This window comes from Eutrema salsugineum, unplaced genomic scaffold, assembly GCF_000478725.1.
Source record: "Eutrema salsugineum unplaced genomic scaffold, Eutsalg1_0 scaffold_25, whole genome shotgun sequence".
NCBI lineage: Eukaryota > Viridiplantae > Streptophyta > Magnoliopsida > Brassicales > Brassicaceae > Eutrema > Eutrema salsugineum.
The window spans coordinates 483,416-507,046 of record NW_006256789.1 but is presented as its reverse complement, the minus strand read 5'-3'; the positions used below and the strand labels follow the sequence as shown (position 1 = coordinate 507,046).

At 41.0% G+C, this 23,631-nt stretch overlaps 2 non-coding genes across 2 annotated transcripts; both read right to left on the bottom strand.

The window, feature by feature from the left end:
• Positions 1-2,133: 2,133 nt before the first annotated feature.
• On the bottom strand, positions 2,134-2,243 carry LOC112086009. The gene has a single exon (XR_002899245.1). It is a non-coding gene; the product is annotated as a small nucleolar RNA R71 (small nucleolar RNA).
• A 14,422-nt stretch (positions 2,244-16,665) lies between these two features.
• LOC112086012 lies at positions 16,666-16,772 on the bottom strand. Its single transcript, XR_002899248.1, has one exon. It is a non-coding gene; the product is annotated as a small nucleolar RNA R71 (small nucleolar RNA).
• Between the last annotated feature and the right edge of the window lie 6,859 nt (positions 16,773-23,631).

Genomic DNA, 23,631 nt, shown 5'->3' with positions numbered 1-23,631 from the left:
CACTCGAAGACGGCCAGCAAGTCAAGCGACCGCGGCCACCAGCCCATTCCCCGCGGTCACAAGCCTCCTGACCGCGGCCAGCCACCTATTTCCCACGTCATTCCCGGCCGCGGCCAGCCAACTCCGAACTAAAGCCCATATTTCTGAAGCCCAAAGTCATTCTCAGCCTCAATTCCGGAACCCTAGAGACCACGGAGTATTGAAAACTATAAATACTTGTCATTTAGGTTGTTTTTAGACACGTACCCTTCATACTTTACAGAAACCCTTTTCTTTTAGCCGTTTTAGGCGATTTTTGTAGAAGATTGTTCAAGTCCGAGTTCTTCAATAGAGAAGCTTTCTTTCATCTCTTTTCTTTACTGTTTTTGATTACTTTTATTAAAACCAATGATGATGTCGACCTCAGCCATGTCTGAGTAGATCCCGAGTTGGGCTTAGGGTTCCCGAAAGGGGCTCTCATAATTGATTAAGACATCTAGGTTTATAGATCTGTGATTTCAACTTTGTTCTCTGTTTATTCTTGTTCTTACTGAATGTATGCTTGATTGATCACATAGTATCTGATCTAGATAGTTAGTGTTGCGAAAGTTTTCAATAAGTATCAGCCCTAGAATGAAAAAGGCAATTTTTCCGTAGGAGTGGAAACCTACGTGCGGCGAGATCTTGAGTATTGACGCGTCTTGTGCAGCTCTTGCGTTCTCTCCTTTCCAGGGCCAGAGTGGAAACCTACTGGCCAGGGTTGCGAGAAACAGTTTGTTATGATCACGACACTGACGTAGTCATACCGCCGTACTCTAGCTCTAGAACCCTATATATCGATATCCGTCAATCCCAACCTATCTACCCTAGTGTCAAAACCTATTATGATCCCTGTAGAGTTCCCGAAAGCTCAGCGTTTTTAGCCATAGTTTACAAACCAATCGATTTTTACTTGCTTATTTAGATCTGCATTTCAATTGCTTTAGTTTGATATTTTGCTTGCTTTACTTTATTTTCATTCGATTGTTCTACTTGTTCCTTAGGATAGATTTATTTGCTTTCTTTTGTTTTAGTTTAATCCGTGAAAAACAACCAACCTTTAAAACTAATCTAGTCTAGACATAAAGTTAGAAACCGTAGAAGAATACCAGGCACACAAATCTCAGTGGATTCGATCCTAAATACTACAACTGATTAGCTGTGCACTTGCGGCTTTCATTTGTTTTTGTTAAGGGTAAAACTTGTTCCCTCACGCAGTTGACACGCATCAAGTTTTTGGCACCGTTGCTGGGGATTTGTTTCGCTGCCTTTTGTTATTTTTCTTGTTTTAGCTTCTGTTCTAGACACCTGATCTCTAGTTCTTTCTTAAAGTTTTTCTGAATTATCTTTCCCTTCTTTTGTTTTTCTCTGAATTGCATGAATACCTGGCGCAGACCTGTAGAAAACATTCCAATTCTAGACGAGATAGACAGACACGAAAGAGAACTTCGAAGACTTAGCCGACTGCAAGGAATGGCCAACGACGACCAGCCTGGGGATCCTATTAACCGAGCTTTAAATATGGACCAAGACGGGTCCGAACATAAAGAAAATGAAGAGAATGATCACAGAAGAGGTGATCATGCTCGACAAGATGGAGAGGAGGATGAGGTTCCTCCAAGGAACCACCAAAACCGCGAGAGAGAAGAGCGTGAAGACCTTGATGCACCTATCAATGCAGCCGATGGTGACCACCAAGGAATGCAGCCGAATGGGCGCGCTAACCGCCCTGTGCAGCCAGCAAATCAACACCGATGACAAGTCAGGAACCATCGCATAGCTGATTTTGATGCACCTACTTAAAATTTTCAGAACCGATCTGAATTCAAGTTCCATTTCCGAACCGGAATGAGTTTGAAGTCAAGCCTCAAATTATCTCATTGGTGAAACAAAACCAATTCCATGGAGTTCCTTCTGAACACCCAATGGACCATATCGAGCTCTTTGAAGAGATCTGCAGCATGATGAGAACAAACCAAGTTCCAGCAGACTATTTAAAGTGTAAGTTGTTCCCTTTTTCATTAGTAGACAAAGCTCACCGTTGGTTGAAATCTTTGCCTGCAGGATCGATTACTAATTGGGAAGAGTGTAAAACTGCTTTCCTGAATCACTTCTATACTAAGTCAAGGTCGAACTTGTTGAGAACAAAGATCTTTCTATGAATCTTTCTATGAAGCCTGGGAACGTTTTAAGGAGTATGAACGTGATTGCCCTCACCATGGATTTCCTGGATCAAGCCTGCTGAGCACATTTTACCGAGGTTTGCAACCAAAATACAAACTTTCGCTTGATACAGCTAGCAATGGAGATTTTGGACAAAAGACGATAGCACAAGGAAGAGCCCTCATCGAGAATTTGGCTCAAGCCAATAGCATTGATTGTCCTGAATACGATCGCTCGACGAAGCAAACCGGAATAGACAACAAAGAGATGACCGAGTTGAAGAACATGATGAGCCAGCTTTCGAAGAGCAACAATCGCCCAATCCATGCTTGTGAGACCAACAATGGCGCAGAAGATGAAGGACCTAGTGATATCGATCACATTAATCAAGACTTTCAAGAAGAAGAGGTGAACTATGTAGGAGTACAAGCACCATACCCAAATCGCTTCAACAATGGTTTCAACAACAACTTCCGGAATCCAAATGTGGAGAATTCTCAAGATCAGTACTAACCACCACAACAAAAATCTTTCCAAAACAAGTTCCAAGGTGGGAACTTCGGAGGAACAGGAGCTTATCAACCGCGACAGCCATATAACTACCAAGGTACGGGTTTTAACAATTAATTTGTACAACAGCAGGGAGTCACGACAAACTAGCTAGCTTCACAAATCGGTAGACTTGAACAGTCCATCCAACAGCTCGTTATGACGAACGAAAAAGCATCTAAAGACATGAACATGAAGGTTGACTGCATGTACAATGACCTGAACGGGAAGTTTGAAGCTTTATCTTCACACGTCAAAAAGCTAGACGTGCAAGTTGCCCAAACAGCCGACTCTATGAAGAGGCAAAGTGGAGTTCTTCCAGGAAAAGTTGAAGATAACCCTAAGAGGTTTTGCAACGCCATAACCACATTGCCCGAAGAAGAGGCCAGAACCGATGGAAAGAAAGAAGAAACCCCAATCTTTGTACCACTTTACAAGGATGTCGATGCCAAGCAGCCGCCATTTAAGGTATTTCAACGATCACCGTTTCAAAGGCTTACAAAAGCCGACGATCTGGGACGTTTTGCTTTCCAATGTTTCATTTCAGGAATCAAGTTCACAGACTGCCTGTGTGATTCCGGAGCCAATGTTAACATCATGTCAAAGACATTTGCCAAAAAATTAGGCATAAAAACCTTAAGGACATCGACGGTTAAGGTTATCTTTGGAGATTCATCTGAAAAAGATATTGAAGGGGCGATTCATGATCTACAAGTTCTAGTGGGAGACAAGATTGTTCCAGCTGATTTCCAAGTCCTGGAGATTGATAAAGACAAGGAGAGGCCACTGATTTTTGGAAGACCATTCCTAGCTACCGCAGGAGCAGTGATCGATCACGCAAATCGGCATGCTGTTTTCCTCAATGTAGATCGCAGAAGGTTTTATCCGACTATCCTAGATGATTTTCCAAGCAAAGGAAACCGGCCAAAGAGAAAGAAAAGGAGAAACCGAAAGCTTTTGCAAAGATCAAGATCATCATTCCACCGGATGCAACAGAAACTAGTGAGGACCGAATCCAGGAGCTGATCGAAAACACAAAAAGGGTTTTAAACAATGTTAAAGTCCGAAAGAAGAGTAAAGGAAAGAAGACGGCTCTTCAAGGAGAAGAAGTAAAACCTCCAGCGACTGGAAGTGATAAGGGCACATCAAGTGGAGTGCCATTCAAATCAGCCTGATTCTTCATGCCTACGTCGAGTTAAACGACTTAAAACAAAAGCTCTTAATGGGAGGCAACCCATTGAAGTACTCTTTTTTTAGTTTTCTTTTCCATTTTACAATTTATGTTTTCTTTTTCTTTTTAGTTTCAGGTATTTTATAAAAAAAAACACAAAAAAATCAGAAAATTAGAAAAACCAAGAAGAAAAAGGTAGGTTTTTAGCTGCTCGCCCCGGCGAAGACCTGAAAGTGGGACAAAGGCCGCAGGAGAAAGGGCCGCGGTCGCGACCAACTGACCCGCAGCCAAGGGAGCATCGACCGCGGCACCGTGAATGTGACCGCGGCCGAGCCCATGATCGCTGCGGTCGCGCGTCTCCTGACCGCGGCCGTTAGTCGTTGAGATGAGAATGCGGATTTCCGCCGCTTTTCAAAGTTCCCGATGATTTCCGGAGCATTCATGGTAAAGCTCGTTAAGATTTTCCGTAAGTTTTAAACCTCTGTTGCGTGCAAGACAAGAAAGGTAAGTTCCCGTAAACTTATGAATTCCCGAATATTTCCCGTTTTTGCTACAAAAACGCTTTTTAAAGAATGGAAATGCACTTTTTGGATCAAAACTCCTTTTTCTCTTCTCTTCCAAAAGATTTGAAGATTTAGGAGATAGAACACATTTTTCAATTCTTAAGCTTTTTAAGAGATTCTTGGCCCAAATCTCACTCTTTTTCAAAGCTGACTTCAATTATGTCATCAAACCTCTCTTTCCAGCAAGGTATGAAGCTCAAACTCGCCATTTTTAATTGATTTTAGAACTTAGGGTTTTCTTAAAAAGCCCAAATCTTGGTTTATTGATGGTGGAAATAACTTAAGAACAATAGATTATCCTTTTAGGTTATCTAAAAATCGATTTTAACACCTAGCTTAAGAGGAATTGAGATTTTTGAAATTTGGATTTCACATGCTTTATAAAAATCGAATTTGGAACAGCAAAATTGATGAATCTGATTAAGTCTTGTGTGATTAGTGATTAGTATTAGGTAACCTATATATTTGACATGGAAAGTGCTCATTAAAACCGATTTTTAGAAGATTTCTATGTTGAGAACATCAAAAATCCGAATCTAGTCATGAACTACTCGATTTCTTCAATTCAATGTCAAATATGCTTGCTCTTGGTTTTGACTAATCTCTTGATACTAAAATTAGTATAACTGATCGTTAATGTGTTAAAATCAGCATCCATATTCACTCTTTTTCCAAGAATCATCTCATCTTGCAGAAAAATGGAACAAACTAGATCCCGAAGAAGCCGTCGCACTGGTGACAGCTCTGAGGACATTCCCGATGATGCTACTCTTGGAGAGTACATGCTGAACCAAGCCAGACCAAGAAGAAGAAACTATGTGATGAGATTGCTCCAGCACTCAAGAGAAACACGAGCAACTCCCGAGCCACCGCAGATCCGATACATTGGCAAGGAGATAACCCCGAGAGTGGACTATGCAAGACGTTTCAAGAAGCTGAACATCAAGCCCACGCCCCGTATTGATTATCATACACTTGAGATGCTTGGAATCAGAGAAAATGTAATCTGGTACATCGATGCACTTAAGCTGAGACCCTACATGGAGCTGAACCTTCCAACTTATCCTGAGCTAGTCTGCGAGTTCTTAGCAACTATTACACTCCACCACACGAAGAGGAGGAACCCCAGAGCATCAGATGGCATCTTGTCATTCTCTATCCGCGGACAGCCTTACTCGCTCACCGTTTCTGTATTTTGTGAGGCACTTAAGCTTCCATACACCGATGGCATTAACCTTGAAGATGAACCCGATTTTAACTTGTGGAGAGAGATGGGTCATGGAGTCTATGATAGCGGGAGATCCAAGTCAGCCCTTTTTACTCATCCTGCAGTGAGAGTTGTGCACAAACTCTTAGCACACACGATTTTCTCTAGAGCCAACATGGGATGTGTTTTGAAGACCGAGCTCATTACACTTCAGATGCCATTTATGGATGACCCACGACTTGCCTGCTTTGCCTGGATCATAGCACAGAACATGGTAAAGGTGAATCATGATTTACATGGTTGCGAGGACGCTACTCCAGCTTACGGGAGTGCTATTACATTGATATTACAGGCTGTAGGATTTGATTTCTCATCTGATGATCCACTTCCCGATGTCTGGTATGACCTACTTTATCTCTCTCGCGATCACACTATCTCTCGTGCCGCTTTCGATCCAGACAGGTTTGGTTACAAGTAATGCACTGGCACTGAGGAGCACCGAGTCTGCTTGCCTTCAGCATCAGTCCCGAGATTGTGTAACGGAGGACGTCCGTGATGGACTCTGGAACCCGATGAATTTCTGCCATCTGTACCTCGTCTACCATTCACCATTGGCCAATACATAGTGGCCAAGGCAAAGCGTGATGCAGCTGCGGCCCGTGCTCATTTTCAGCCATCTGCTTCGACCGGCCACACCTCATCATCTACATCATCGCACACACATTCTGATCTGGAGCGCAGAGTTGAGAGACAGGGACGACGCTTTGAGCGCGTTGTCACCTTCCTACAGGAGCAGCACCAGTTCGCAGCAGACACATCGGAGGATGAGTGATTGATCAGCACTTCACTGCCATCACGGTTCTATCATCATTTTATTTTCTTTTATCTTATTTTATTTCGCTTTTATTCACCATTTTCTCACCAACTTTTTCACACTGGGGACAGTGTGATTTAAGTCTGGGGGATGATGTCTATCCGTACTAATCATTTTTTTGCTTTTGCTTTCAAATTTCAAGCACTTTTTAAATTTTAATATGTAACCTATTCAACATTAAGTATTTTTCAGGAATGTTTGACACCAAAACTATGATGATTTAGACCTGCACGCTTCTACACTATGCATGAGAGCTCATTTGTGGTTAGCACTAGACTAGGCGGTAGGTAGAGTACTTGCACTACGAACTCCCACCAGAGAACTTCTATTCATGGAGATTCTTTCTGACAGGATATACTAGCTCATTTTATTTGACCTTAATATTGACATGTAATTTTCTCATCATTGATTTTAGGCAGGCATCGACATACACATCTAGGACGTCTTTTACCCTCACTTTTACCACTCTTTGTCGTCCTAGATGACCAGTTTATCTTTATCTGGTACCATACCCTAAACCCAAAACCCTTGTTTTCAATGCTCATGCATTCTCTCTTTAGTTTATATCAGCAGATATGTGCAAAAACGTCGGAGAGAAGAGGAGTGACGCAGTTTTCAGTCACTCACAAAGGAGACTGAATGGAATTGGGAAGGAAGAGTATCAGAAACCTCATGAAGCTTTACAAGACAGATCTTAACTGGTAATTTCGTGCTCTCTATGACTCTATATCTAAAAGTGCTCCCTCTCTTTCAAAAAAAAAAAAAAACGAACGATTGAAAAGAGAGAGGGAAACAAAAAGCCTAATGAGTCCTAGATTGTCGAAATTTGTGGAGCAAAGAGCAACTACTAAGCATTTATAGAGCTATGTTTTTGAAAGATTTACAAAAATCTAAGTCTGGGGGAGTTAGGAGAGAACCTGAGGAAGAAGACCAGGAATCTATGGCAAGAAGAAAGTGACTGAAAACTGTGGATACCAACAGCTTCACTCGCTCTTGCGGTTTTGCATAATATCCTGCATCCTCCAGATCTTCAGGTAACCCGTAAACACTTTAAGCCTTACCCCTAGAATAACCCTTTTTAACACTTAGCCTAGTTTGCCTTGCCTATACTTTCTTTGATGAGAACCACCGAAATTTTTAATGAATGTTAAGAGCTAATTGACTGGAAGTTAGATCTTAGTGCATAGATTTCCGCATGACGATTAACGGACTAGTTATGCCTGTATTGCTAGTGAGAATTTTCTAGGCTATTCCCGATTGATGCATACTGATTGATATTGGTCTAGAAGTTTGGTCTCTGAGATTTTGTTTAGTTCCTGCGTTTTCAAACCTCTCGCCGAAATTTAGCCTTTGTTTTGTTTGTGGACAAACAAAAGACTAAGTCTGGGGGAGTTGATAACACCGGATTTTGACCATTTTTATGGATCACTTTAACGTCTTTTACAGGTGTTTTAACTCCATTTTCAAAGGTTTTCAAAGGATTTATATGTTTTCGGATTTTAAAAGACTTTTCAGGTAATTTGAGAGGCACAAATTGGAACAAAAAAACTCTTTTGGATAAATGCAGACTGTCAGAACTCTCATGGAGAGACGAAGACCTTCTCACCGTCTGATCACCCTCAAAATTGGACAACTTATAGAAGAATCAACCAGCTTTCAAATGCACTTGGTTTGGAGACATTCCAACGGTTGGTCTCAAGATATTCCATTAGCCCCGGAGCCACTCGAAGACGGCCAGCAAGTCACGCGACCGTGGCCACCAGCCCATTCCCCGCGGTCACAAGCCTCCCAACCACGGCCAGCACCTATTTCCCGTGGTCACGTCATTCTCGACCGCGGCCGGCCAACTCCGAACTAAAGCCCATATTTCTGAAGCCCAAAGTCATTCTCAGCCTCAATTCCAAAACCCTAGAGACCATGGAGTATTGAAGACTATAAATACTTGTCATTTAGGTCGTTTTTAGACACCCACCCTTCATACTTTACAGAAACCCTTTTCCTTTAGCCGTTTTTATGCGATTTTTGTAGAAGATTGTTCAAGTCCGAGTTCTTCAATAGAGAAGCTTTCTTTCATCTCTTTTTTTTACTGTTTTTGATTACTTTTATTAAAACCAATGATGATGTCGACCTTAGCCATGTCTGAGTAGATCCCGAGTTGGGCTTAGGGTTCCCGAAAGGGGCTCTCATAATTGATTAAGACATCTAGGTTTATAGATCTGTGATTTCAACTTTGTTCTCTGTTTATTCTTGTTCTTATTGAATGTATGCTTGATTGATCACATAGTATCTGATCTAGATAGTTAGTGTTGCGAAAGTTTTCAATAAGTATCAGCCCTAGAATGAAAAAGGCAATTTTTCCGTAGGAGTGGAAACCTACTTGCGGCGAGATCTTGAGTATTGACGCGTCTTGTGCAGCTCTTGCGTTCTCTCCCTTCCAGGGCCAGAGTGGAAACCTACTGGTCAGGGTTGCGAGAAACAGTTTGTTATGATCACGACACTGACGTAGTCATACCGCCGTACTCTAGCTCTAGAACCCTATATATCGATATCCGTCAATCCCAACCTATCTACCCTAGTGTCAAAACCGATTATGATCCCTGTAGAGTTCCCGAAAGCTCAGCGTTTTTAGCCATAGTTTACAAACCAATCGATTTTTACTTGCTTATTTAGATCTGCATTTCAATTGCTTTAGTTCAATATTTTGCTTGCTTTACTTCCTTTTCATTCGATTATTGTACTTGTTCCTTAGGATAGGTTTATTTGCTTTCTTTTTTTTTTAGTTTAATCTGTGAAAAACAACCAACCTTTAAAACCAATCTAGTCTACACATAAAGTTAGAAACGTAGAAGAATACCAGCCACACAAATCTCATTGGATTCGATCCCTAAATACTACAACTGATTAGCTGTGCACTTACGGCTTTCATTTGTTTTTGTTAAGCTTGTCGGCTGGTTAACAAGACATCTTGCTCTTTGTGTAATTTTTGACTGAACCGTTGGATTGCCAAGCTGTAAAGTGTGCTAGAAAACTGGTAGTTCCATCTTTAAGGTCTCCAAAATTATGCTGAATCAGATGGAAAGAAGGTCTTCATTTGGGTGTGAACTTCTCTCGGTTTGTCTCTGAGCTGAAATCTGGTCTTCTATCCATTTTGTTAAGTTTTTCCTTAAGTTCCTGAAAAGAGTCTTGAAACTACAAATACTAGAAAAACATAATAAAAACACTTGAAAGCAATAAAAAAACATAGAAAAGGTATTTCAAAACGATCCATAAAAATGGTCAACACACGGTGTTATCAATATATATATATATATATATGGAAAATGTAAAAGTTGAAGTTATATGCCTTTAAAGGTTTAATTCTATTAGCCCACATCAATATTTAAAATTTAGAAAGTTTCCAATTTCAAATTATATTGTTCGTACAAAAAATAGAGGAAAAATTAATAGTTTAAATATTATATTACTAATAACAGTTAAAGTTATTTGCTTTTCTAGACGTCCACATCAACATTTACACATTTAATTTTAGCTCGGGGATTTATCCTGTGGGTTCGATCTCCAGAGACGGTGCAAATTGTTGATACTGAGTATCACACAAAAGATTTAGGATATATTTATTGATTTTATAGCTGAACTTAATGTGAGCTGCCTACGTACCGTAGTACAGGGTTCAAGCCATTCGTAGTTCATATTTACAAAGAGAATAAGAAGAAAATGTTTTCGAGTTTTTTTCTGGAGTTGTGATGATTCTTGAATGAATGAGGGGCTCTATATTTATAGAGTTTGAAGTCGGTTGATTTCCTTTCCCTTCTTGACTTGATAATGCAGATTTTCTTATTTCTTGGAGTAGATAAGAATAACTTCATTTTTTCGGAGATTCACCTTAAAAAGCCCATCACCACTAAAGGCCCGAGTCGACTCCACCATTCTCAGGATCGCTCGGCCCACTTTCCTTTCATATGTTTTCCGATCTCTTTCTGCTCTCCGATTAGCCACTTAAATTCTTTTTGCGTTTTTTTTTTCTGACTTGAGCGTGGGAGCCTTCAGAAAACACAATCCTATCATGTTTCCAAGCTTTCACGTGTTTTCTCAGTTTTGCAGAAGACATGCCCTCACAAAAGGACCAAAATTCCCCTAAATAATTTGGCGCTAGAAGGAGCGAGCAACACTCTCTGAGGCAAAATCCCTCTTCTCAAGTCAGAAAACCACTAGAAACTCAGATATGGGGGGCAACGACCCGTATATGCTAGCAGAAGAGATTCACACAGAGATTAGTGGCGAACCAAGTACGGGTGATGTTAGAATCGGGAACCACCAACGCCAGGGAAACGAGACCGAGCCCGGAGAAGACAAACCAGATGCACATGGCAGTCCGAGGAATCTGGGAAGGCGGGAAAACGCGATGGGAGGGGTCATGATAGCAACTCAATGAAAACCAGAGATCAAGGAGATATCCGGATGGAGCGACCGAAGGCAAATGGAGGTAGAAGTATGGGTAACACACCCCCACGCCATGAGGATTCACGAAGAAGGGGGACAAACCCATCTCCAAAAAATGGAAAGACGACAACCCCTGTTGCATATACCACCGATCTGGGAGCATCTGACCAAGGGTTGTTCTGCCCTTACAGTTTAGATGTTGATGCTGGTTTGCCAACCGTCAATGCAACCCTTGCTCTCCAGTCAGGCCCGACGGATGTTAGACAGACAAGACCAAATGAAAGGATGTTTCAACGGGGCCGAACAGAAATCAGAGAGAGAAGCATGCATTCTAATCTAGTTTTATATTATCTTACTGTCACACTCACATTCAAAGTTAGCTTTATAGTATATGAATACATGCGTTAGCATGCAGGTTTTTTTTTATTATAAATGATTTTGTATACAAATTAATCGAAATACATATTTGAACGTAGTGTAATTGAATCATATTATTAAGATGTAGAAATGTAATCTATTCTAATTGAACTGATTTTTTATTTTATTTTCATCTTGTTTATTTACTTTATTTTTGTCATATTGGTTGGTCATTTGGGATTATTGATAGAGAGGTAACTAGCATGAATATTCTTTCTTTTCTTTTTCCTAAGAAGTTATAAACAATTCCGGCCAAAGGAACCTCTTGATTTCTTTCTCGTAAACCTTTAGCATCTTTCCACTCTCATTAAAGCTTAACGAAGCCCAGTCCAAAGAAACACAACATTTTTCTTCTTACTTAACCCCAAGTAAGGCTCCAACACCATGTCAGGTTAGACTCCAACACCATGTCAGGAAATTGACAGCTCACAAAATCAGCTACGATTTCAGATGTGTGAACAACTTAATTCTCAGACCCCCAATGCATTATCAACAAGAACAATGTTGCAGCCTAACCTCACAAAACATAGTTATATTAATTTCGAATCATATTACCAAGTACGGAAGTAGCAACTTCTCATCTCTGCAACTTTTGCAACTTTTCACAGTTATTGAAAATTATCTCCAAACATTTCTATGGAAGAATACTAAGATACATTGAAAAATATAATAAAATTACAAAGCTAGTTTTTGGTTGATAAGAAAACAAAAAAACTTATAATGAGATCTTTTGTCTTGTGTATATATAATCCATTCGCTAAAAAGCAACGATCAAATATGCAGAACAATAAGAAACACTGAGCAATAATATGAACATGCGATGTTTGATTAATATATAGACATCACCGAGCCATGACTGTTTGAAATTCTTTAATAATTATGGAATAAATACAGTCAAAATCAAAGATTAGAATATGGAACGTTTTGTCATGACTTGAATGACTTGAATTTGTAGCCTAGGCAAGAGAGTAATGTGGCTTGCTTTTTGCTGATGTGGAGAGGCTGAGATGTAAAAAAAATGAGTGCTTAGTTGTCAAATTTGTGAGATACAACTCAACTTTTATGTAATAGATAATGAGATAAAATGTAAAATCAATTTTTTTTTTGTATAAAAATGGGGCATGCAAATTGCCTAATTTGTAATTTGCAATAAAATAATAAATGAAATTGATCGTAAGAGAATGAGGAAATCCTAATCTTGTGTCGTGTCGGCTATCACTCTCTTCTTGAATATTTGAGTACTTCAGTTATAGTTTTAGAGGAAATTGGTCAGATGGGTAGTTTTAAGTTTCTAATTTGCCAAAAAGGTGTATTTTGAAAAAATGTATGTGTTTAAGTAGTTTTTGGGTGTCAGTATCTATTCTATCATCTTCAATAATCTGTTATTACATTTAGATGCCATTTAGATTAAAAAAAAGAATAAATTTGTCCAAAAGCTGAATTAGAATTCAACAACTACTTCACATCCTTTTATTTCGCAACCACCACTGTTCTTCTTGTACCCAGTGTTCTTCCTCACTTCTCAGTTTTCTTTCCCATCTCTCAATTCGAATTCGAACGGTCTGAACTACAAATGACTTCGAAAATAAATCTGTCCTCAAAGAGATAGAAGAAAACACAAGATCAAAATGTTACTGATTTTCGAAGATCGTCTCGCAACACTAAGTCGCAGGAACAAGAGTTGCCTAATAAGCCAACATACGAAGGTTCTAAATTACTGTTTTGATCAAATTTTGTCATTATTTTCAGTCCAATTTGGTTCATCCTCTGAATTAGGGTTTAGGTTACCTATTGGGGTTCAGTACAGAGAATTAGGGTTCTGGGTTCATAATTGGGTTTCTCAATTATATATTGTTTCCTTCGTTATTTCCCCTATTGGGAAATAATTTTCCTGGATTTGTTCGTATTTTTTTTCAGAATTGAGTTCCTTGAGCTCCGATTCTTCCTCCCAAATTTCAGCAAAACCGCCTGATATGTCTATAATGTATATCATTTAGATCACATTTTAGAGTCCAAATCATGTCTTTTCTCTTACGTTTTTGGTCTTTAGGCATTAATTTAGACCTTAGGGTTTGCATTAGGTCCCAAAGAATTTTGATGGTTTGGAGTCTTTACCAGGTGTTTTGGAGGTTGTTTGGAGTTCAAGAGGTGTGATCAAGAGTTGAAACGGTGAGGAAAATGGTTAAAAATGGTGAAAACCGCAAAACAGAATTTCTCGGCAAAAGCATGTACCGGCTGGATCATTTTTATCGGCTAAAAATGCTATCGGGTGATTTCTCTGGGCCAAAATCAGTATCAAGTGAGAATGCTGTCGGGTGAAGTTTTATGCCGAGACAGGAGATTTTTATCGGCTAAAAAGCTTACTGCAGTATACGATTCTCGGATATTTTCCTTACCGCGGGAAGCATTTATCGGCTAAAAAGCTTACCTGTTTGCACCTGCGCGCTTCAAAGATTGCAAATCCGGGGAAGCTTTTGGTCCGAATCAGTTAACGGGGTCTTCATCAAAGTTGGAGATGATCGAGTCAAGATTCCAGAACAGTTAGAGTAACTGAATTCGGAGCAGTGAGCAGAGAGATATTGTCACCGAGAGACATACTTGTTTCGCACGCATTCTAAGCCGATACGATGAACTTTACAGATTACGTAGGACGATGCCTTTCCATTTTGATTCAGTTGTTGGGACCTTCATCATTATTCAAGGTCTCTGTGTGAGATTTCCAGAACATTTGCGATCACCCGATTTGGAGTTGTGGCCGGAAAGATATCATCTCCGGAGTGAACAAAGGTCCAAGAGCTGTTTTCCTACCATTCCATGCGATGCAAAGATGAGCAATTCGGGAAACCTTCCACTTCCCAAGCTCCGATGGTTTCTCCACCAAAGTTTAAGCTGAATGAGTGATCTTAACCGTAGAATTGGTTTCAAGTCTTTTGGTGTCGTGTGCTGAAAGTTATTTCAACCGGGAGACAAGCGGGTTGGTATAAGCTTCAAGAGCTGCGATACGTGCTAAGTGTTTATACAGGCATTGGTGTCGTTCCCTCGACATTGCCTAAGCCGAGGCCTGTTTCCTGAAGCTTTTTGGTCCAGACCTCGTGCTAACCCCTCGGTATATCAAGACCGAGGCACATATGCTGAGAAAACAAGCTGAAAATGACTTAAGTGTTGAAGCTAAACCTCGACTTCAAGACCTCGTCATTGCATGTCGAACCTCATCTCCCTTGATCCCTCGACTACCAAGCCCCTCGGCATGCCTATACCGAGGTTCCTTGTCATGAACCCAGAATCAATAACTAAGCTGATCTAACGAGTGCACGTGAAGATGAATCAAAGACTAGGGTTCATGCATGTTCTTGGTGAGTTCTTCATCTTGATCTTTGCTCATGTGCACCCCTCGATGTCTACACCTCGGCATTGGACTCTCACACACCGAGGACCTGACCCATGCACCCAAGAAGACGGGTTCAATACCCGGTTTGTTCCGGGCTGACCTGCATTACTTAGCTTTACTATATATAGTTTCATGGACTAAAACCCTACTTATCTTATCTCTTAACCTGTTTTATCTGTGAGAACTTGCCTCTTTTGTGAAAACTTGCCTCTTTAATCAGATATCTCGTTTTTACGTAAAGATCTTGTTCTCTTTCATTTCTTTTCATCATCATCAAAGCTTCTAATCATGTCTAGCATCACTTCTTACAAAAGATTGAGTGTGCTTTTCATGATTAGTGAGTAGTTTCACCTTGAGGTTTTAGATAGGTAGATTAGGGTGCTGAAATGCTAGGTTAGCAAGTTTAGGTTCTAGATCTGCATCATGCATTCTCTAATAAACCGATCTCTATGCTGGATCCATGAACATCACATGCGGTCCAGATCTAAGGTGTTTCACGCCTGAGAAGTGTTCACTGAAATACCTGAACCAGGTTTAGTTAGAGGTTTAAGAGTCTTTCATCATGATAATGATAGTTTGCTTCTCTTAAATGACTTATTGAACTGATTATTAATGCTTACTGATTAATGCTTCTCAAAAGGGATTTTGGTATGAAAGAGGATTGGCATAGAAGCTTAATACCTTCATGAGAGGATTAACTTATCTTTGAGTTCATGTTAAATGAAGTTGTTTGATCATTCAGTTCATTAACTCGCTAGTCTAGTATGGAAGCACCCGAGTCCTTTATTTTGTCTAAGACCTCAGCCTCATCATTCATACATCAACCGCTTGTCTATCTTGTTTACTTGTCTTTTTATGTGCATCTTTGCTTAGTTAAATCTCTTATTTTTGATCATTTGCTTGCACTTTAAGTAGTCTAGACTTCAAAACCATTTCTTGATTGCGCTTGACTTAAGTTATAAGCATCATAAACTAGTGTCTTACCACAAGCTTGGATTTGATACCTTTGTATTACAACTACAGGGGATTGATACCTCTTCAAGACTAAAAAGTCTTAGTTATTAATTGGCGCCGTTGCCAACTTGTGGATAGCATTAGTTTTTGCTTGTTCTTGAGATCAAGCCTTTATCTTTCTTGTTATTACTGATCGTTTTCAAGTTCTGTCTTTGAGTGATCAGGTACATGCGAACTCGCTCCAGAAGCTCAGAGCCGCCTCAGCCTTACAACAACAACATTAATCTGCTTGAGAGAAGAGCTAGAGAACGGGCTTTGCATCAGGAACGGTTGGGTATGGCTGATCAGGAGAGGATAGAGCAACAAGCTCAAGAGGCCGAGCACCAGGCTCATTTAAATCAAGCGCAGGTCGAGCGGAAAGAACAACAAGCATATGTCAATCAAAACATGGCTCAGCGTAATGAAAGGCAGGCTCAGAAAAACCAAGCCAACCGCAATAAGCAACAAGCTCAAAACATTCGTCAGCCGCAACCACATGCTCAAAGGCAGCCTCCACCAGTTTTTGTTGGTAAAAACGACTGCGCTAATGCACATAAGTATAGAGCAGGGATCCAAGCCCCACCGGTCCAAAATAACAACTTTGAAGTTAAAGCCTCCCTGCTCAATATGGTGCAAAACTCAAAGTTTCATGGGTTACCCATGGAGGGTCCTTTAGAGCACCTAGATTAGTTTGACCGCGTTTGTGACCTCATAAAAATAAACGGGGTATCAGAGGACAGCTTCAAACTCCGATTGTTTCCCTTCAGCTTAGGAGATAAAACACATCAATGGGAGAAAAATCTTCCAAGGGGAACAATACAGACCTGGGAGCAATGCAAGCTAGCGTTTCTCTCAAAGCTTTTCTCTACTTCCAGGACGGCCAAGCTCAGAAATCAGATCTCAAGCTTCACGCAACACACAAATGAAAGTTTCGGTGGGGCTTGGGAGCGGTTTAGAAGCTACACTAACCAATGTCCACACCACGGCTTCTCGGAGGCAACTCTCCTCAGTACTCTATACCGAGGTGCCCTCCCCAAGATAAGAAACCAACTTGATACAGCATCAAATGGAAACTTCCTTGGAAAAGAGATAAAAGCGGCAATGAAGCTAGTGGAGAATCTTGCGATGTCAAATGATACCTACGATGAGGATTTCGACAGGGCCAACCGATCAGAGGGATCTAGCAAAGAACTGAAAATGGAAAAAGACATCAGGGAGCTTCAAAACAAGCTAGACAAATTGCTTGTGGCTACACAAAAGCCTATACACTTTGTAGGCGAGTTTGATGAGCAAGGGTCGAGCTTTGACAATGTGAATGAGGATGGTCTCACACAAGAAGAGATCAACTATATATGGAATCAACAAAGGTATCAGCAGTTCAACAACTATGGAACGAATCAGAACCTCTCATACCGCAACCCCAATGTTGCAAATCATCAAGATCAGGTGTACCTCGCTCAAAGCTATGCTCCTAAGCCTCAGTTTCAAGGTTATTTTCAGCCCAAGCAGCAGTTTGGTGGGCAATAACAGAGCTATGGACAGCAGCAGCAACCGGCTCAGGGCAGTAACTACAACAGCCAACCGCAGCAACATAAGTTTCCACTAGGGTTCAGTCCACAGCCGATGGGTCAGCAGCAACAGCAGCAGGTGCCGGTTCAGAGTCAGATGGGACCAGATATGTGTGGGATTATACAGCAGTTGCTACAGGGTCAACAAAGGGTCGAGAGTCAGTATGCGTCCATGCAACAAGATAGCAAGGAGCTTAAGAAGAATCAAGCTTCCACATCATCAAGAGGAGAAGCTTTACCCGGAAAACCGGAACTAAATCCCGAAGAATATGTCAATGCCATCACATTGAGGAGTAGAACTGAGCTACAAACTCATAAGCCTAAGAAAAATCTCATTTATGACAATAAGCATATCGGTGGGGAGGCAGCCTCAAGAGATGAGCAAGAGGATGAGGTTTTAGAGAAAGAACCGCTCAAAGACAAGGCTAAAGAGGTGGAGAAGGAATCTGAACTTGAAAAGCCATATGTTCCACCACCTCCTTATCAGCCTAAGATACATTTTCCAGGGCGATTCAAGAGCAAATCTTAGACAGAGCAAAGGCAGTATTTGAAAAGCACTTAGAGAATACTCAGATGACATTGTCGATCATAGATGCTTTTCTAGCTATACCACAGTTTGGAAAGTTTCTAAAGGATGCGATACTTAACAAGACAAAGGAGCTTCAAGGGATGGTCATCTTGAGTCATGAGTGCAGCGCCATTATTCAGAAGAGATCAGTGCCAGGAAAGTTATCAGACCCTCGTAGCTTTACTTTACCATATGAAATCGGTCCATTGAAGTTTTCAAGCTGTTTATGTGACTTGGGAGCTTCTGTGAGCTTAATGCCTTATTCAGTTGCTAAAAGACGGGTTCAAGAGCTACAAACCGGCAAAAATCTCTCTTGTTCTTGCGGATCGATCAGTAAGATTACCAATAGGTCTACTTGAAGACTTGCCCTTGAGAATTGGTGAGATAGAGATCCCCACAGACTTTATAGTCTTAGAGATGGATGAAGAGCTGATTGATCCCATCATTTTGGGGAGACCCTTTTTAGCAACAGCAGTAGCGATCATAGATGTCAGAGGAGGCATGATCGAGCTACACATTGGGTCTGAAACCATGAAGTTTGATGTGAAGGAAATGATGAAGAAACGGACCATTGAAGATAAGGTCATTTACATAGAAACCACGGAGGAGCTTGCTGATGAGTTCCTTGAAGAACTGAACACAGAAGACCCTTTACAAGTGGTCTTAACAAGAGAACAAAGTGAGCACGGGTTCTTAAATGAAGATACCATGGTCTACAAGCGATTCTTGGATCAGCCGAAGGAACTTGAAGCTGAGACGAGATTTTTGGAGCTTAAACGAAGTGGTCTCAAGGTTTTGGACATCAGAGGGTCCAATACAGGAGGGGAGACACCTCGGGGTTGCATGGCCGCGGCATCACAAGCCGAGGGCAGTGGTAGACCGCGAGAGAAGACAAATGCCGAGGGAGCTGTCAAAGAGCAATGCAGCTTTGATTCAGATTGGGATGAGACAAAGGCACCCCCTGTTGAGCTCAATCCTCTACCAACAGGGCTGAGGTATGTTTTTCTTGGCTCAAACTCTTCATATCCCGTAATCATAAACGATAACTTGTTAGCTCATGAAGAACATGCATTGCTTAGCGAGCTTAGAAAGTTCAGGAGAGCCATAAGTTATTCCTTAGCCGATATTAGAGGCATCTCTCCTGACATTTGCACCCACAGGATCCACCTAGAAGACCAATCTATGTCTTGTCTTGAGCATCAAATACGCCTTAACCCGAACCTTAAGGAGGTGGTTAAGAAGGAGATACTCAAACTTCTTAAGGCAGATCATATACCCAATCTCTGACTCAAGATGGGTATCTCCTGTCCATGTGGTGCCCAAGAAAGATGGTGTCACAGTGGTAAAGAATGAGAGCGATGAGTTAATAGCTACAAGAACCATAACCGGTCATCGCATATGTATTGATTACAAAAAGCTTAATTCAGCATCTAGAAAGGATCATTTCCCATTGCCATTCATAGATCAGATGCTTGAGAGACTAGCTAATCATCCTTACTTCTGTTTTCTTGATGGGTACTCGGGTTTCTTTCAAATACCTATAAATCCCCGAGACCAAGAGAAAACTACATTCACATGCCCCTATGGCACATATGGATATAGACGCATGCCCTTTGGCCTATGTAATGCTGACGTTTCAAAGGTGCATGATGCACATATTTTCTGACCTTATTGAAGAGAAGAAGGTGGAGGTCTTTATGGATGTTTTTTCTGTCTATGGCTCTTCCTTTTCGGATTGTCTTGCTAATTTGTCACAGGTCTTGAAAAGGTGTGAGGAGCACAGGCTGGACTTGAACTGGGAGAAGTGCCATTTCATGGTATAGGAGGGCATTGTGCTCGGTCATAAGGTCTCTGAGAAGGGCTTAGAGGTCGACAAGGCTAAAGTAGAGGTCATGGTGAATTTTGAGCCTCTAAGCTCGGTTAAAGGGATAAGAAGTTTTTTGGGGCACGCCGGCTTCTACAGAAGGTTTATTAAAGACTTTTCTAAGATAGCTCGACCACTAATAAGGTTGCTTTGCAAATAGGTTGAGTTTCTTTTTGATGAGGAGTGCATGGAGGCATCTCTAAAGATCAAAGAGGCCCTTGTTAGTGCACTAATAGTTCAGGCTCCCGATTGGTCTTTGCCCTTTGAAGTGATGACAGATGCATCTGATTACGCAGTAGGAGCTGTCTTGGGGCAAAAAAAGGATAAGAAGCTGCACGTGATCTACTACGCAAGCCGCACCTTAGACTCGGCCCAAGAGAAATACACAACAACTGAAATTGATGCTGGCCATTGTGTTCGCATTTGATAAGTTCAGAAGTTACCTTGTGGGTTCAAAGGTTGTTGTGTACACAGATCATGCGGCTTTGAGGTACCTAATGACTAAAAAGGATGCTAAGCCAAGGCTTCCCAGGTGGGTTCTTTTATTACAAGAATTTGACATGGAGGTGCAAGATAAGAAAGGCATTGAGAATGGAGCTGCCGACCATCTCTCACGGTTAAGAGTGGACTCAAATGTGCCTCTAGATGATTCTTTACCTGAGGAGCATTTAATGGTGATCAAAACTTAATTAGAGGTTGAAGAGGCCAATACAATCAGAGAGAGGAGCCTCCCATGGTTTGCTGATCTTGTTAACTACCTCTCATGCATTTTAGACCCATCTGAATTGGATTCATATCAGAGGAAAAAGTTCTTTAAAGATGTGAGGAGATATCATTGGGATGAGCCGTATCTATATGTGCTCAACAAAGATCATCTTTATAGAAGGTGCTAAGCTGAAGAAAAAGTACAGCCTGTGTTACAAGAATGCCACAGTTCTGCTTATGGTGGGCACTTGGGGGCTTTCAAGACGGTTGCCAAGGTTATACAATGTGGTTTTTGGTGGCCGGTGATGTTTAAGGATGCCCAAGCTGTTGTCTCAAGCTGTGAATCGTGTCAAAGGCATGGTAATATCAAAGCCAAGCCGAGTCTCATTGATGAGAAGTACCTGAGCAAGAGTGGTTTCTTCGAAGGCAAGGTAGGGAACCAATGGGCTTACAACTTCAAGCTGTTGCATAGAGATGACACACAGGTCCTCTTGCCGAGCCGAGCCATCAAAACGTTCCAAGAGAGACGTAATATCACTTTTACCCTTATGTTTGGGGTGAGCCTAAGTATCACACAAAAAGTTGTACTCAAGGGTCAATGGTCTTAAAAAATGGTGCAAATGGCAGGACAAGACGATTCATAAGCTTGTCGCTTGCGTGAGAAATTTGAAGAAGAAAGTGAAGAAGCTCACAGCACCTGCCTCACCTGACAAAGACTCGGCCACCTCACCTGCACCAGTTAGAAGAGAAGAAGTTGGTGAAAGCTCTACAGCACGAGATCCTGCGTTCCCACCGGGAAAAGAAGATTGGATCAACCCGGCCACAGCGTTTCTACCGGACTCACCGGAGAGCAGTCCACCAAGGGAGCCAACACCATCTTGCTCCACCTCCAATCCCTGGTATTACGTGGGATCCGACCTCAGTGATTAAGGTAACTACTCCAGACCCTTGTCCATATGCATCTTGTTCATATCATTTCACATTTTACTTGTTTTGCTTTTGCTTTTCTCTCACGCTTTCATAACACAAGGGACTGTGTTATTTAAGTGTGGGGGAGGAGCTTTGTGTCTACTGATCATGTTTTCTTTGTTCTTATTTTCTTTTTGCATTTTGAGTCTCATATAGTTTAGTCTAAATGCATATAAAAACCAAAAAAATTGAAAATCAGAAAAATTTTCACAAAGAATGTTCATTCTAGTTGCATTTCACATTTTTAGGATCGAGTCTAGCTGCATCATATAGGATCGCATCCATGCACGGGAGTAATGATAGGTTTTTCCTTGAGAGATTATCGCTTTGAGTACTTAGATTTCCATGCTTGTTGGTTCCTTGTTGCATGCGAGACTTAAAACAAGCTGAATCTGTGAAGCAAGTTTGAATTTGAACTCGGCTCTAATAAGTGAGAACCATTGAACCTGACTTGTAAATATCTTGTGATGCATTGTTTGAGTGAGCATTGTGGATACACATATACATATTTGAGCTAGAACCCGTTTTGCCACTCTTTTCCTTAACTCAAGTAGCTGAATCCGCATTTGGATCAGTTTTCCATACCATGAACCCATTCTTCTTTCAAGCCTAAAACATTTCATGTGTGAATTCTGAGGCCACCTTGGATCAAAGCTTAACAGAAAGTGTTAGGTTTAGAGCGACAAGGGCAAGTCTCATGAGTGTCAAGTTCCAACATCAAGGAACTATTAGGTCTAGGCTGTGAATAAGTGTGGGGAGAGGTGTCATTGAGTGAGAGTTTTGAGAGAAAACATCTTTGAGAGAGAAAAGAGAGTGTGTGAAAATGAGAGTGATGAGAAGTGAGGGTTTTGAAAAGAAAAGAAATCGGTCTTGGATCTTGTGTTTTACAAAATAAAAGAGAGGTCTTAGTATCTAAAAGAAGGTATCTAACATCTGAGTGAAACAAAAAGAAAATGAAAAGAAGCCAAAACGGCTCATGTGTTTAAAAAGAGAAAATGAGAGGTTAGATAAGCAAAGTTGTGAAAAAAAGAGCTGGGTGTAAAAAGAAGATCCCAAGCCGAGAGTCTAAAAGAAAGAAAACCCTTTTGAGAGATGAAAGTGAGTGAGAAGAGAGCTGAAAGGTTCATTGTGAGAGTGCGAGCTTGAGATGTCTTTGGGTAAAGGAAGTGAGCTGAGTCTTGCTCTTGTATGCGCCCATTGCTCTTTACCTTTAGAATTTTGCCGAAGCTTTGATCGTTCATAGAGAGATCCTTAATTGCTTTGAACCCTGATCGTGCATTTGCATTTGAATGAGATCATTTTCATCTCATAGCCTCATCCTGAGCCAAACATTACTCGCTTGAACTTGCATCATTGGACTCACTTAGTAAACGCTTAATGAATGTCAAAGAGCTGAGTGATGAGAATAACTTGTGGGGATTGTTGTTGAATTTTGAGCATCAAAGTAGAGTCTTGCATTGCACTTGGAATGGGCGACTTGGAATCTGAGTCTCTTTGTGATTGTATCTCTCTCCCATAAGGAATATGAACTCCCATTGCATCCAACCTCTTTCTCTCATTTTATCTTTTTGCTTGAGGACAAGCAAAGGACAAATGTGGGGGAGTTGATATGTCTATAATTTACATCATTTAGATCACATTTTAGAGTCCAAATCATATCTTTTCTCTTACATTTTTGGTCTTTAGGCATTCATTTAGACCTTAAGGTTTGCATTAGGTCCCAAAGAGTTTTGCATAGTTTGGAGTCTTTATCAGGTGATTCGAAGGTTGTTTTGAGTTCAAGAGGTGTGATCAAGAGTTGAAACGGTGAGGAAAAGGGTTAAAAATGGTGAAAACGGCAAAACAGAATTTCTCGGCAAAAACATGTACCAGCTGGATTAGTTTTATCGGCTAAAAATGCTATCGGGTGATTTCTCTCGGTCAAAAATCAGTATCGGGTGAGAATGCTGTCGGGTGAAGTTTTATGCCAAGACAGGATATTTTTATCGGCTAAAAAGCTTACCGCGGTACACGGTTCTCGGATATTTTCCTTACTGCGGGAAGCATTTCTCGGCTAAAACCTGTTTGCACCTGCGCGCTTCAAAGATTGAAAATCCGGGGAAACTTCTGGTCCGAATCAGTTAACGGGGTCTTCATCAAAGTTGGAGATGATCAAGTCAAGATTCCATAACAGT